Genomic DNA, 13,266 nt, shown 5'->3' with positions numbered 1-13,266 from the left:
TGTTGGATTAAGGGTCTTTGTTGGTGGTGAAGAGGAAGAGGAGAGGAGGGACATGGCTTAGAATAAGGCAAATGATGTTAACAAGATTCAAGCTACATTGATAAATGGCCAAAGGATATGAACAGGCAATTTTCAGAGAAAGAAATTAAAGATATCTATAAGCAAATGAAGAAATGCTCTAAATCACTATTGATTAGAGAAATGCAAATAAAAACAACTCTGAGGTACCACATCTCGCCAGTCAGATTGGCTAAGATGACAAAACAGGAAAACGACAAATGCTGGAGAGGGTGTGCGCAAATTGGAACACTAATGCATTGCTGGTGGAGTTGTGAACTGATCCAGCCCTTTTGGAGAGCAATCTGGAATTATGCCCAAAGGGCTATAAATACTTTCATATCTTTGATCCAGCAATAGCACTCCTAGGGTAATATCCCAAAGAGATCATAGAAGTGGGAGGAAGACCCATATGTACAAAAAGGTTTATAGCAGCTCTTTTTGTGGTGGCAAAGAATTGGAAATTAAGGGGGTGCCCATCAACTGAGGAATGGCTGAACAAGTTGTGGTATATGCATGTTATGGAATACTATTGTGCTATAAGAAACGAGGAGCAGATGGTCTTCATATTTACCTGGAGAGGCTTATACGAACTGATGCTGAGTGAGAAGAGTAGAACCAGGAGAAATTTGTACACAATTACAGACACAATGTATGTGTGATGACCAACTTTGATAGACTTGACTCTTCTCATCAATGCAGTGATATAAGTAAACCCAAAAGACTCATGATGGAGAGAAAGAACTAGAAAGAACTGAGCTTATGTCCAGATGGAAGATTCTGAAGATCACTTGGTAAGATAAGGTACTGGATACTGAGGTTCTTACTCAAGTTGAAATGCCAAGCATTCCAACTGCTTTAAATGTGAACTTGCAATTCTACTGTAGAGAGTACAACTCTTATGGTCTGGCCATATTGTTTGAATGCTAAATGTATGTCTGCCTAAAATTCTGTTTCACAGAGCACTCACACAAGGCAAATGCTCATAAGGAGGTTAGAAGAAGTGATACAAGGACACTCTCAAGGTCTCTCTGAAGAAGAACTCTGGGAGTTGGTAATAAATTGTGAGAAAGGTAATAAATTGGCACAGGACCACCCAGCATGGCATACCTACATCAAAAAAAGTGCAGTGCTCCATGAGTAAAGCAGAATTGCAGTAGCTTCAAAAGAAATGTGAGATGCATAAATTTGGAGACATGTCCTTCTCAAATGTTTACAGATCCATAAAGGGTATGAATTCCCAATTTGATACAACATGTTCCACTCCTCTCATAATTGTCCACTTCACACTTTAAACATGGCTCAATTGTATAAATTGAACATGGGGCTTTGGAATTTTCTCTTCCTCTCTCAGTTTGGGAACAGTCACTGAGATTATATGGTTTTTCCAAACAATTTTTTCTTGTCAAAGAAATGAGAGAATATTATTGAGAACACAAAATATTCCTTTATTGGCTGGGCAGGACACTGTCAGGGGCTGACATCTGTTGACCAATGATGAACACAAGAAAATGGGACCATCAGTTTCCCATTAATTGATAATATCATCTAAGTGATTCACTGGCATCCATTCACAGATGGATCATATACTTCTCACGTGTTACACATATGTTTTGAGTCCACAGTCAGGGGACAATATCCCTTAAAATCAACCTATTGTTTGAATTCTTTCTTAGCCCAAGATACAAAGACAATGAGACAAAAATGTAGAAAAACTAGATGTAAAATTAGCAAATGGGTGAGGATTTCACTCACTGAATAGCACCCAGCTGTTTTTGTCTTCTTTTGTGACCAGTTTGGAAAGAAAGGTATTATTATGTCCTTAAAGCATATGACCTGAATCCTTGTGAACTGAGAGCTACAATGAAGACAAACTGGAAAATGTCATGCCAAACATGGTTGCAAACACCTGCAATCCCTGCTACTGGGGAGGCTAAAGCTGGTGGATTGATTGAGCTCAGGAGTTTTGAGCTATTATGGATAATAATAATTATTATTATCCTATTGTTATAGTTAGTATATCAAGTACTCATTGAATGCTCTTAAGTTTACAAAAAATTTTACACATATCTCATTTTATCCTTAACCTAGGAGACAGGTGCTATTATTATCTCCATTTTACAGCTGAAGACACTGAGGTAGATAGGGGTTAATTGACTGCCTAGGTATAAGTTGATTGGGTGTCCTAAATTTAGCATTAATATGGTAAGCCATTAGGAGCAAAGGGTACCAGATTGCCTAAGGAGAGGCAAACTGATCCAGGGTCAGAAATAGAGAAGGTCAAATCTCCCAAGCCAATCAAAGTAGGACTAGACCAAGAATGTGCTAGTGAATGCTTGAAATCCAAGAAGATCGTTACATTTTCAGTGTGAGCATTTACACCCAGAAAATAAGCAAATGCTTCATTTATTGTTTTGTTGATTGTATAGTCTGAAGAAGAAGGCAGAGAAAATCCTAATAATGCAGACTAAACTTAAAAGTGTGTCATGTGGTGCTTTGGGGCCAAAATGGTGGAATAAGGCAGGGACTCACCTGAGTGCTCCCAAATTTCCCTCCAAACAACTTTAAATAATACCTCAAAACAAATTCTGGCATGGCAGAATTATAAAAAGGGGCAGGGTTAAATAATTTTTCAGCCAAGACAACTTAGAAAGTCTACAGGAAAGATTTGTGTTACTGAGGTGAAAGTGGAACACAGTCCAATGCAGGCAGCCCAGGCAAGTCAACAAAAGGCCCTACCCTAGCAAGTCAGTGTAGACTTTGAGGACAACAGTGACTTTCAGTCCACAGATCATAAGGGGGCTGGACAACTGGTGAGAAAGGGATTACCAGGGACACTTTGCTAGGACTGAGTGTAGGTCTCTGCTGCACTGCCCAAATGGGGATCTGGGTCATAGTCCCAGGGTGAGAAGAAGTACTAGCACACTAGGACATATGGCTAAAGGAGAGTGGGGATTGTGATCACAGGTCCAGGGCAGAAAATAGTACTTCTAATTATTCACAGAACAGAGCACAGTCCAGGAGAATAGTGACCATACCTCTTCTTAAATCATGACACCTTGGAAGAACTGAAAGCATACAGAGCCATTCCTCCCTCCAGAATGAGCTCTGAAAATAGCAGCATGTAAAACCTGAAGCTTGGGATACTGCTCCCTCTACCCTGGGAGCATAGCCCAACTTTGACATAAAATTTAAACTTAAGAAATAAGTTGGAAAAAGAAATAAAAAAAAACCTGCCAAAAACAAAAAAGAACCTAATCATAGAAAGTTACTATGGTGACAGGGAAGATCAAAACACAACCTTCAGAAGAGGAAAAACAATGTCAAAACAGCTACATATGAATCCTCAAAGAAAAATATGAATTGGTGTCAGTTCCAAAAAAGAATTCCTGGAAGAGCTAATTTTTTTTAATTAACAGAGGTAGAAAAAAAACTGGAAAAATAAATGAGAGTGATGCAAGAGAATCATGAAAAAAGAGTCAACAGCTTGGAAAAGGAAGCATAAAAAATTGGAAAAAGATATACAGAAATTCACTGAAGAAAAAAAAACTCCTCAAAAAGAGAAACTGGTCAATTAGAAAAGGAGGTACAAAAGTTCAATGAAGAAAATAATTCTTTAAAAATTAGAAGTAGGCAAGTGGAAGCTAATGACTACATGAGATGTCAAGACAATCAAAAAAATCGAAAGGATGAAAAAATTGAATAAAATGTGAAGTATCTCATCGGTAAAACAACTGACATGGAAAATAGATGTAGGAGAGATAATGATCAAAAAAAGAGTCAAGACATCATGTTTCAAGAAATTATCAAGAAAAACTGTCCTAATATACTAGGTCCCAGAGGGTAAATAGAAATTAGAAGAACCCACCAATCACCTCCTGAAAGGGATTCCAAAATGAAAACTCCCAGGAATATTATAGTCAAATTCTAGACCTCCCAGGTAAAGGAGAAAACAGTGCAAGCAGCCAGAAAGAAGCAATTAAATACTATGTATTTGTAGTATATATATATATATGTATATGTAATGTAGTATCACAGTCAGTATTTCATAAGATTTAGCAGCTTTTACATGAAAGGATCGAAAGACTTGGCATATAATATTTTGGAAGACAAAGAATCTAGGACTACAACCAAAAATCACCTACCCAGAAAAAGTGAGTATGATCCTTGAGGGGGAAAATGGATGTCTAATGAAATAGAGGTTTCAAGCACTCTTGATGAAAAGACAAGTGCTGAGTAGAAAACCTGATTTTCAAATATAAGACTCAAGAGGAGCATAAAAAGGTAAACAGGAAAGAGAAATCATAAGGAGAGATTGATACAAGGGAGAGCAGATTGGGGGAGGTGATAGAAGTAAAATATGAGGAGGGTCAGGGTAAAAAGAGAGGGAAGGATAAACATGGGAAAAATAGAATGGAGAGAAATACAAGTTAGTAATCATAACTGTGAATGTGAATGGAATGAACTCACCCACAAAAGAGAAGTAGAGAGAGAGAATGGATTAAAAACCAGAATCCCATAATATGCTGTTTACAAGAAACACACGTGAAACAGAGAGACACACACAGAGTAGACCCTTAGGTATGGAGTAGGGAGTAGAATCTATTATGCTTCAGTTGAAGTAAAAAGCACGAGTCACAATCAGGATCTCAGACAAAGCAAAACCAAAAATAGATCTAATTAAAACAAATGAGGAAGGAAACTACATCTTTCTAGAAGGAACCATAGACAATGAAGTAATATCAATACTAAACATATACATACATACATACACACACATACATACAAACATACATAAAATGAATGGTATAGCATAAAAAATTTCTAAGCAGAAGTTAAGTGAGTTACAGGAATAAATAGAGAGTAAAACTATACAAAGGGGGAAGAACCTCAACTCTCCCTTCTCAGAATTTGATATATCTAACCAAAAAATAAACAAGAAAGAAGTTAGGAGGCAAATAGAATTTTAGAAAAATTAAATATAATAGACTTCTGGAAAAAATGAATGAATAGAGAGGAATATACACTTTTTTCTCAGAGGTACGTTACTCCTACAAAAAATTAATTATGTATTAGAGCATCAAAAAACTCACAACAAAATGCAGAAAAGCAGAAGTATTAAATGCATCCTTTTCAGATCATAATGCAGTAAAAATTACATTCAACAAAGAGCTATGGAAAAATATATTAAAATTAATTGGAAATTAAATAATCGAATCCTAAAGAAAGAGTGGGTCAAAGAACAAATCACAGAAACATTCAGTAATTTTTTTAAATAAGCAATTGGGGTTAAGTAACTTGCTCAAGGTTACACGGCCAGTTATTTCTGGGTGTGGTGCTAAGTATCTGAGCCCAGATTTGATCCCCAGGTCATCCCGACACTGGAGCTCTTACTTGCTGAGCCACCTGGCCGCCCCTAAACAATTGTGGTTAAGTAACTTGCTCAAGGTTACAAGGCCAGGTGTTTCTGGGTGGGTGCTAAGTGTCTGAGCCTGGGTTTCGATCCCCAGGTCATCCCGACACTGGAGCCGGTGCTCTTACTCGCTGTCCTACCTGGTCGCCCCGACAACCAGTAATTTCATTAAAGAGAATGACAACATACCAAAATTTATGGGTTGTTGTCAAAGCAGTAGTTAGTGGAAAATTTGTATCTCTAAACATTTACATCAATAAAATGGAAAAAGAGCAGATCAATGAATTGGGCATGCAACTAAAAAACAAAGCTAAAAAAAGAGCAAATTAAAAATTCCCAATTAAACACTAAATTGGAAATCCTGAAAATCAAAGGAAAGATGAATAAAAGTGAAAGTAAAAAACAACCACCAAAATTATTGGATTAATAAATCTAGGATCAGGTTTTAAGAAAAAAAAACAATAAAACAGATAAACCACTGGTTATTTTGGTTTAAAAAAAGAAAGAAGAAAACCAAATTACAGGTATCAAAAATGTAAAGGGTAAAATCACCACAAATGAAAATGAAATTAAAACAATTATTAGGAGCTATTCTACCCAATTATATGCCAATAGATATGATAATCGAAGTGAAATGGATGTATATTTGCAAAAAAATAAATTGCTCAGATTAATTAATAAGAGGAAATAGAATACTTAAAAAATTCCATCTTAGAAAAGGAAATTGTTTAACAAGCCATAAATGAACTACCTAAGAAAAAATCACCAGGGCCAAATGGATTCACAAATGAATTATACCCAACATTTAAAGAACAATTAATTACAATACCATATGAAGTACTTAGAACAATTGGCAAAGGAGTTCTACCAAATTCTTTTTATGACAAAAATATGATGCTGATACCTAAAAAAGAAGAGTGGAAACCAAAAAAGAAAACTATAGACTAATTTCTCTAATGAATATTGATACAAAAATGTTAAATAAAACACCAAAAAGAAGATTATAGCAATACATCACAAGGATCATATACTATGACCAGGCAGGATTTATACCAGGAATGCAGGGCTGGTTAAATATTAGGAAAACTATCAGCATAATTGACCATATCAGTAACAAAACTAACAGAAATCATATGATCATATTAACAAATGAAGAAAAAAACTTAAAAAATTTTTTTGGGTCTTTATTAATTTGTTTACTTTTAGTTTACAAGATTCAGTTCCACAATCCCTTGAGTTTCAAATTTTCCCCCCTTTTCCCCCCTACCCATGGTGGCATGCAATCAAGTATAGGATCCGCAAATACTTTCACATTGGACATTAGTCATATTATAAAAAAGGATTGTAACGGATGGAAAGAACAATGGGAAAGAGTAAACAAAACCAAATAAGAAAAAGAAAGAAAGCAGGTAGTTTGCTTCAATCTGTATTCAAACTCTGCAGAAAAAGCTTTTTGACAAAATATAACACCCATTCCTATGAAAAACACTATAGAACAAAAGAATAAATAGAGCTTTCCCCAAAATGATAAGTATTATCTATGTAAAACCACCAGAAAGCATTATGTGTAATGGCGATAAACTAGAAGCCTTCCTAGTAAGATCAAAGGTGATACAAATATACCCAACAATTAAAGAAGAAAAAGAAATTGAAGCAATTAGAAGAGGCAACGAGGAAACAAAAGTATCACTCTTTTCAGATAATATGATAGAAAATCTACTAAAAAACCACTTGAAAAAAAATTAACAATTTTAACAAAGTTGCAGGATACAAAATAAACCACAGAAATCATCAGCCTTTCTATATATTGCCAACAAAATCCAGAAGAGATAGGAAGTATAATTCCACTTAAAGTAACCATAGACAATATAAAGTAGTTAAGAGCTTACCAGCCAAAACAAACCTAGGAACTATATGATCACAATTACATAACACTTTTCACAGTAATATCTAAACAACTAGAAAAATATTAATTGCTCATGGATAAGTTGAGACAATATAATAAATATGACAATTACACCTAAATTAATTTACTTATTCAGTATGATACCAAGCAAACTACCCAAAAATTATTTTATAGAACTAGGAAAAAATAACAAAATTCTTCTGGAAGAACAAAAAGTCAAGAACATAAAAGGAATTAATGAAAAAAAATGTGAAGAAAGACAGTCTAGTTATATAAGATCTCAAACTGTATTACAAAGCTGCAATCATTAAAATAATCTGGTACTAATAAATAGAGTGATGAATGAAGTTAGGCACACCACACATAGTAGTAAATGATCATAGTAATCTAGTGTTAAATCCAAAAATCCAAGCTTTTAGGATAAGAACTCACTATTGGAGAAAAACTCGAAAACTAGAAAACAATTGGGCAGAAATAAGACATAGACTAATATCTCATACTGTATTCCAAGAGGTCAAAATGTGTACATGATTGGGGTGGGGAACCTGTGGCCTCAAAGCCACATGTGACTCTCTAGGTCCTCAAGTATGGCACTCTGACTAGATCCAAACTTCACAGAACATCTTCTGTCAAAGGGCCACACCTGAGGACCTGTAGCCTCAAGGCCGCAGGTTCCCTATCCCTAATTTAGATATAAAGGGTGATACCATAGGAAAATTAGGGGAGCATGGGATAATTTACCTGTAAGATCTATGGCTAAGGGAAGACTTTATGACTAAACAAGAGATAGAGAGCATTATGAGATATAAAATGGATAATTTGGATTAATATTAAATTAAAAATATTTTGCACAAACAAAAACAATCCAGCCAAGATTAAAATGAAAGCAGAAAGCTGGGAAAAAATTTATAGAAAGTGTCTGTAATAAAGACAGGGAGCAAGGGAGGGAAGAAGGAAATGGGACAGAGAGAACCAGAGATAGAGAGAGACAGAAACTCATCTTTAAAAAGAGCAAAAAAGAAAAAAAAACATTGCAAGGAACTTCTGGGAGAGGAGTAATAGCTTTTGAGCTGGAAGAATTATAAAAAGGCAATTCTTATACCACAATAATATATTGGGTAGAAGTGGGAAAAATATTTGTGAGACTGCTCCTCCATGTTTTAAGCTTCACTTGATATTAATGATCAAAGAATTGTCAAATAAATTTATTACCATTTTCTTTTAAGGAATCTTACTCAATTCTTATATATGTATGGGATACACTTCACTGGAAGAGAGCCTTTAAGATGGCTCTGAGTCAAATGCTTTTTTTGCAATCAATCAGTCTATGAATCATATGTGTGTACATATATATGAACATGTATATAAACATATATATATATGAACATGTATATAAACATATATATATATATATATGAATGAACCTGTTGAGGTTCTCTTGGTCATCTTTTCTGGAGGGGTTGGGGAAAGTATTATTAAAGTCTGAGATTTTACCTTGTTTGTGGTATTTTAACTTCCTCTTCAGATACTTTGTGGATCAATTACTTAAAGTCCTCACCTCCAGCACTGATCTCAATAAATATCAAATCCAGCCTTTTTTCAATTTTGTTCTCTTTAATGCTATTTCACCTTCATACTATAAGTATTTCTGGGATTGTGATATTAGAGTTCAACTATGATGACCCTACATTCTTGAGTGTCAAAAGAATTTATTATAAAAATCTCTGTAGAGCTTCCTTTCTTTTTCTCTTGTTTTCTTCTATTTTCATCCTTAAATACCCTAAAGATGATTTTATGTAGCTATAACTCTTACCAACTTTCTTCAAACTGGTTTTTATCCTTTGCTACTTCTTCATTTAATGACATAATACTGCTAATAATCTTCCATTTTCTTTATCTATAAGATTTTTAAAATTAATTTACCTTCTAAACCTATGATGTCTTTGGATATCATAACTCTCCACTTGTCAAATAACTGAATTATTTATAGTTTCTAAAGTGTTTTTTAGGCTCTTTTGTTCTCCTTGTCAAAACAACTGCTTTATGTTAGTTAAACATCTGCATGAAATTATCACAATGTAAAAATACATTTTGCCATTAAGATCATGATTAAAATAAAAATTGTGGTTCTGGAAACAGAATCTTACACCAACAACACCATTACGGGGATGTGAAAGCAAAAAAAAGAGGTTCAGAAAAAATAGAAAGAAGAAAGAGTGAATTTTTAAGTCAAAGTGTTCAACTAATGTACTGATCTTGAAGGTAATGGGCTTTGGAATCTCTCACCTTCATTACTGACATATCCTGAGGCTTTCCACCCTTAACATGGGAATTTTCTAGAGGATACAAAAGGTGATGCTGTTTAAAAAAAAGTTTTATAAAAACAAAACCCAGATGCCTGCCAATTAGTGCTTCTATCCTTAAAATGCCAATCCAAATGAACCCCATTACCTAAATATTTTGGACCCACAGGTAAAAGATGATGCCTTTTTTTTTTCTCACAAGGGGTGTGCGTTGGCATAAATATCTAGCCTACGTTATAAAGCCTTTAGTTATATTTATTCTTTTTTTTTCATTAGATATAACCCTAGGTGCTGGCCAGTTTGGGAATCAAGGCCCTGGAATGGAAATAAACTCTTGAAACAGCTCCATTTAAATTGATAGATTGAAACAGTTTATCAACAGGTTTATAAAATTTTCCACAATAGGGAGTTTGTTTTCTCCTTTCTTTATAACTTACATAGTACCTAGGGCAGCATTTTGTCCACTGTGAGTAACTGATCAATGTGGACTGATGGAAGAAATTTTAATTTCTGCTTCGGTTGTCTCTTGCCTTGACAAGTGGCATCCTCTCTTTATTAATCTCTCTACTTCGAAACCTCCAATCTTTAAAAATTAGCTGTGTGAAAATGTTTCTGCCTATTGCTCCAATTCTGTCACTTCTCTTCCATGTCATGAATTCCTTTGTCTTTCAGTTTAAGTTTACATTTCTTGCCCTGATGTTCTATTTTCATAATTTGCTCTAGTACTCCATTTTGTTATCTCTTCTCACTATTATAAATTTCTCTCTGCACTTTTCTCTCTCTCTCTCTCTCTCTCTCTCTCTCTCTCTCTCTCTCTCTCTTAAGCAATAGGGGTTAAGTAACTTGCTCAAGTTTACACAGCCAGTTATTTCTGGGTGTGGTGCTAAGTATCTGAGCCCAGATTTGATCCCCAGGTCATCCCGACACTGGAGCTGGTGCTCTTATTCACTGAGCCACCTGGCCTCCCATTCTGCACTTTTCTCAAAAGAGAAACCTGTGTTGAAAAACACTAAAACAAAAATTATAGAAAATCCATTCTCTCCTTCTATCAAGGGAATTTTTGTATAAGATCCTCATTTTAGTCATTTTAAAAGTGAAGAAACAAATATCCAAATAACTAACATTACCTCTTAAACACGAAGACTCTCAATGATGCTATATATACAAATCATAGAACAATTAAATTCAACAAACATTTATTGCAACAGTTATACATGTACCTGGCACAGTGCTAGGCACTGGGAACAGAAACACAAAAATCAAACTGTCCTGCCTCTCAGGAAGCTCACATTCTAATGTGGGTGTGTGGAGGGACAGCATATCAATATCTCTATCTCTATAAGTAGAGATAGAGATCACATGCAATAAAGAGAAAGTATTTTTATGGGGAGCCCGAACAACTACTGGGATTGGGAAAGACCTCATGAAGGAGAAGGCACTTGGGCTAAGTACTGAAGGGAACTAGGGCAATAAAATGCAAAGCTGAGCAGAAACCATATTCCAGGTATGGGATACAACCTGTGCAAAAGTATGGTAGTTGGAGAAGGAATATCATATGAGAGGATCAGCAAATACATCAATTTGGCTAGAACATAGATCATGTGAGGAAGAATAACATGAAACCAGTCAAGGTGAAGCTATATTGAAAGTATCAAAAAAAGGAGTTTGTAATTTATCCTAGTGTTAATAGGGAGCCACAGAAGTTTCCTGAGTAGGGGAATATCACAGTTATATGTTTCCTTCATGAATATCAATTTGGCATCTGTGTGAGAGGAGAGACTGGAGGCAGGGAGATTAAGTGCAATAAATAAGAGATAATGAGAGACTAAGGTAGCAGCTGTGTAAGTGGGGAGAGAGATAGGTGGGAGAGATATTATGGAAGAAGAATAAGCAGGATTTGGCAAATGCTTAGTTTCGGAGGGTAAGGTGAATGAAGTCATGGATGACCCCAAGGTTGCAAACCTGGAAGATTAGAAGGACAGAGCTATACTTAAAGGAAATTGGGAAATTAGGAAGGTGGCTGGATTAGAGGGAGAAAAAATATTGAGTTCTGATTTGGACATGTTGACTCATGGGAAACACAAACATATCTATACATGTATATATAAACATGTACATATATGCATATATACATACATATTTTTGTATATATGTAGAATGTCATCTGTACAATAACGGTAAATGAATCTATTGGTGCTGATATAATCTATGAGAGAAAATACATCGAGAAAAGACAAAAGGGTGGTAGAGAGCCTTGATGTACCCCTTAGGGGGTAGATCATGGATTATGATTCAGCAAAGGATAAGCTAGGAGAAGAAGTAGGTGAAAGAAGTATCATGAAATTCCAAGGAAAAAGAACATTCAGGAGAAAGGAGAAGGTCAGCAGGATTAAATACCGTCAAATATGTCAAGAAGGATGAGACTGAGGATAGATCACTGAGTTTGGCAATTAAAAAAATATTTGGAAACCTTGGAGAGATCAATTTCAATAGAATGATGATTACAAGTAGTTGAGAAGTTTGTGGAATATGAAGAAATGGAGGCAACTAATGTAAAAAGCTTTTTATAGCAGTTCAACTATAAAAGCAAGGAGAGAAAGAATGATAGTTTGAAGGTACAGTAGGGTCAAGTTAAAATTGTTTAAGTATGGAGGACACGAGCATTTTTGGAGGTAGTAGGTAAGGAGCTAAAATGTAAAGAGAGATTAAAGATTAGAAAGGGAGAGCGCCTGATCTGGACAAGAGAGGGTTGCCAGGAGAAATGGGAAAGAAAGTGAATCAAAACACAAGTAGAGGGGTTGTTCTTGGAGAAAGTTACCCCTCTTTGTCAGAAACTGGAGGAAAGGAAGAGATAAATGAGGTTGATTTTGAAGTAAGTTGAGATATACAGAGTTGGGGAAGAGACCCTATAATCTCAGAAGAACCACAACTGCAGGTGATCCAAAGGTTATCCTTTGTGCAATAGAAATACACAGTGTGTGTAAGCAAACCAAACCCTATTACCAAATATGACCTGTATATAAGAAGCAACACAAAAGACATCATTAAATAAATATATAACTGGAAAAGGAGATGGGAGAGTTGGAGAGTGAAAATGAAAGATGGGTAAATGACTTAAACATTGGAGTGGCAAATAAAAAATATCAAAAGAATAAGGGAGAGATCTTTAGGATGCTGGGTTAATCCTCTATAAAGGATTCATGGAAAAAGATGGATAAGAATTTCACATGAGAAGGTGCTAGATGGGTTGTCATCTATAATGTTGGAGGGAGTAGCCACTCTACCAGATTAGGGATCTATTAAAGTAAGGAGGCATGTGTTACTCAGATTAGGCAACTTTGTTCTCTCAGCATTTTTAAATGAAGATTGTGAGTTTGAGGGGCAGGCACCACATCTAACAACTACTGACTTATTGGTCTTTATAACTACAAGTCCTTTATTTAAATCTTAGGATCTTCCCATTTTAAAGGAGCTCCACTTCAAAGCAATAAAAGCTCCAAATCTGAGTTTTCCTAGAGAGTTCATTCATTAGTATTTATGATAATACTAGATGACTATAGTCTTCCTCCTTGGAACTCAACTAATTC

General features: G+C 35.3%; 1 protein-coding gene across 1 annotated transcript in view; it reads right to left on the bottom strand.

Moving 5' to 3' along the window:
- Window positions 1-13,266, bottom strand: part of RYR3 (ryanodine receptor 3) — a 777,114-nt gene that overhangs the window by 111,234 nt on the left and 652,614 nt on the right. The window lies entirely within an intron of this gene.

The sequence above is a fragment of the Petaurus breviceps genome, unplaced genomic scaffold, assembly GCF_028583685.1.
Source record: "Petaurus breviceps papuanus isolate PSGF00001 unplaced genomic scaffold, PetGlider_PUasm1.0 37, whole genome shotgun sequence".
Classification (NCBI taxonomy): Eukaryota; Metazoa; Chordata; class Mammalia; order Diprotodontia; family Petauridae; genus Petaurus; species Petaurus breviceps.
The sequence above is the reverse complement of the archived record's forward strand: the minus strand, read 5'-3'. Positions and strand labels throughout refer to the sequence as shown.